The sequence below is a fragment of the Alligator sinensis genome, unplaced genomic scaffold, assembly GCF_000455745.1.
Source record: "Alligator sinensis unplaced genomic scaffold, ASM45574v1 scaffold400_1, whole genome shotgun sequence".
NCBI lineage: Eukaryota > Metazoa > Chordata > Crocodylia > Alligatoridae > Alligator > Alligator sinensis.
The window spans coordinates 602,440-605,815 of record NW_005841897.1 but is presented as its reverse complement, the minus strand read 5'-3'; the positions used below and the strand labels follow the sequence as shown (position 1 = coordinate 605,815).

Here is a 3,376-nt window from a genome sequence, read left to right as displayed (position 1 = left end):
TGGGACTGGCCATGTTGTACATAAACTCGCACATTAAAATAACTGTCGGTGAAGTGTTGGATGAACTGTCAAGACGCTCAAGGCTAGATTTTATTTTATTACTCTGAATGAGAAACGTACATAGCATCCTAATTATCACAGGACAAAAGTCTTTCCTAGTTTGTTGCCCTTTTTATACTTAATATAGCAACTGACTGCACATTCCAATAAAGTTGCATTTGTTTTTGCTTCAGTCTTAAACTCAATAGTATAACCCTTGGCCCCTAGGATATTAGTAAAGTTTCTAGTTTCTTTGTAGTTGGAGAAAAATTGTATTGTTATATGTGATGATGATGCACCACATCCCATGCTGGTTCTTGTGCCTAGATGCCCCAGGCAATTTTGTCTGTCATCCCATTGGTTATGGCCAGAGGAAACCAGTCATGATTTCTGCCTGATTAACCTCCGTAGGCTGAAACTGGAGGCCAGTGTGGAACTATGGAACTACAGAACTCCTCTGGCCAGCTGGGAACACTGCCAGCATAGAAGGTCTAGGGAACTCAAGACCTGCCGAACCAAGAAAGCAAAAAGCAGGAAAGCACTATTTTCTGAAAAAGCAGAAAGTTGATGAGAAAGGGGGGCATTGATTACCTTTTAAAGCTCATTCCTTCTACACTAATGTTGTGACTTGGGGAAAGAGGAGGTGTCAGTATTTATGAATGTTGATGTAAGAAGTTGGGAAGATTGCATGCAGTTTATACTCTGTGCACAAAACCATATTAATGCAAAGTGACGGTTATACAATCAGGCTTCCAGAGTTAAAAGTTGAGAGGTCAACTTTAGCCTCGCTCTTTTTGCTTATGCAAACCCAAGCTCGGGCTTAATGTGGAAATGATTATGAAATTGCACATTGTTTTTTCTCCTGGAAGTAGCATTTCTGTGGAGTTCTACCTCTTTGCTCCTCTTCAACTCACTGAATTAGGCCATTGACCCCTTACAGACAAGGCACCAGCTTGTGCTACTTTACTATCACTTGGGTGCCACAGGTTTAGGTCTGTTGTGCAGTGTGACCTCCCTCTGCAGTGTGCTCTGGGTGACTAGACACTGTCATCTGTCTCTGTGATGGAATTAGGCTCTCTTCTTCACAGATTGGCCAGTTGGCACCAATTTGTTGGTATGGATTGGCCAGTTGCCCAAGGATGAATCTTGCTTCCTAGATTCAAATAGAATTTAAGCCTCCTAGGGAATCTGTGGGGGCTTTGCTCTGCTGAACTCAGCTCTCACCCCTTAGCCTTCTTTGTAATTACATGTGTTTCAACTCAGTTGATTTCAGGCAAGATTCTATCCTTGCTGCTTTCATTTCATGCTTGTTTTACTCTCCCTGTTGGAATTTGGGGCAAATTGTTCTGCCCGGTGTCTCCTGTGAGCTTGGACTTTGGAGTCTGTCCTTGCCATTCCGCAGAATGTCTGCAGATGGCTTTGGAGGGGAGAGTGCAGCGCTCCTCACTTGGAAGGAATTCTGTTTTAATTGAGAAGCTGAGAGAAAAAAGGGGAATTATCCTAGCTGATCAGGAGATGCAAAAGCTAAGAATGGAAGCAGACTTCCAGCATGCCCTTGAGCAACAAATTTTAATAAAGCTCTGGACTTATCAAGTGTCTGCTCCTTTGTGTCAACCACATTTCTCCATGCTCTCAAAACTCCTCCTCTCTTTGGTACAATCCCAGGCCAACTCCCAAAGATCCTAAAATCTTTCATCTCCTGAACATTTGTATATTTTTAAATAATCCTTCTTTATTCTTTCTAGCTTCCCAATGCAGTTAAGGAGAAGAAAAACCCCAGATCCCATGTTCACAGGACTGTAGCAGGAGAGGAATCCTAATTTCCTTGGGTTTGTCCTTCAGTTTATACTCTGATGCCTCTTGCCACACATTTACCTACTCCCTGTCCAGAACTTGTCTGCTCTCATCTCTGGGCTCCTCTTTTTCTTTCCATGATGCCTTTTAAATCTCTCTTTCATGTTGCCTTTTTCTCTTTTCCCTTCTCTCACTTGTATCTGGCTATATCATTGTATTCAGTCATTTTGTTCTCCCCCTGCAGTGCTAAATCCCTCCTAGAAAGGCAGGACAAGCTTCATTGCACAGGACTATTGCTGCGTGGAGTCCAGTGCTGGGCTTGAACACTTGAGAGGGTAACGTTACAGTCCAGTACTGAGATTCACTCGGTGCTGTCTCTTTCAAGCCCTCCTGTCTCCTTTAGTGGTGCTCATCTCATTCCACCATTTTGTGACCTCTTCTTCCATTGTCATCATTGGTGGCAATCCCTTGATTCGAGGATGATCTCTACCACAGCTCATTGGAGAGTGTTTCCTGTGGCAGAAGCCTGTGTATGACTTCATTTAACCTGAGGAAGCTGGTGCAGAAAAACAGCAGCCACACAATCTTCACAAGGTAGAGATCTGGACCCAGTGTCGGGAGAAACCCTGATGACAGGAGACCTCCGTTTTGGTGCAGCCGCCTTCTGTTTTTACAGCTGTTGAGATCCTAACACCTTCTGCCTGATCCACCATTGAGGACTTGGGGTTGGACCATAGTTTGTCTGGAACCTCCCCTCAGGCTTGTTCACTGTGAGTGATCTTGCCAGAAGTACAAGACTGCAGACAACATAGCTCTGAGGATCATTGGGACACACAAGCCTCTCTACCACTACAAGGTCTCAGTCCACAGAGAGGATCATGAATATTTGTGGGGTCAAGTAGTACAACAGCTAAGTATCTTGCTATGGCTCCCAAGATGTGAGTGTGAGTCTTGTTCTGGACTTTTGCTAAAGGCTGTCCCTAACTGACCCAGCTTCAAATGAGTACCTAGTTGCTTTGGCAGGCAAATGGCACACGGGAGCCATGTCACTCCTTCGTGTACTGTTGGCTGTAGCGATTGGTGTGCCTTTACTGTGCTAGCTCACTGGGCTGCCAAGTTCAGTGAGACTTTTGATATCTTGTTGGTTCTTAGCAGTAGTAAGACATCTAAATAACTTCAGTGACTTAGCAGCTTCCCCTACCACCTACTCCTGTTCATGTACTCCACTGGAAGTCCCATATGACTTGGACAGGAAAGGGCACTTACTTTACCTGTTCAGAGGGACTTTTCTGGCCATTTTGCCTCCAGAATTTCTCTTTGTTCATTTATATCCTCCATAGTCCCTAATGGGCCATGGGATTGCTCCCAGCTCTTCCATTCATAATGTGAGCACTAACATGATTGTGGGAGGAAAGAACTATGCATCATCTCTCACGGCAATGATTTTACTGTGTTGGGGTTAGGGAGAGTGACATCAGAGCAAAGCTTAGATGTTCTCCCTGATCTTTTTCTCTTGGATTTTGGCAGTAATACAAGGAACAAA

General features: G+C 44.3%; 1 protein-coding gene across 1 annotated transcript in view; it reads left to right on the top strand.

The window, feature by feature from the left end:
- Nucleotides 1-3,376, top strand: part of LOC106721871 — a 12,135-nt gene that overhangs the window by 2,578 nt on the left and 6,181 nt on the right. The window lies entirely within an intron of this gene.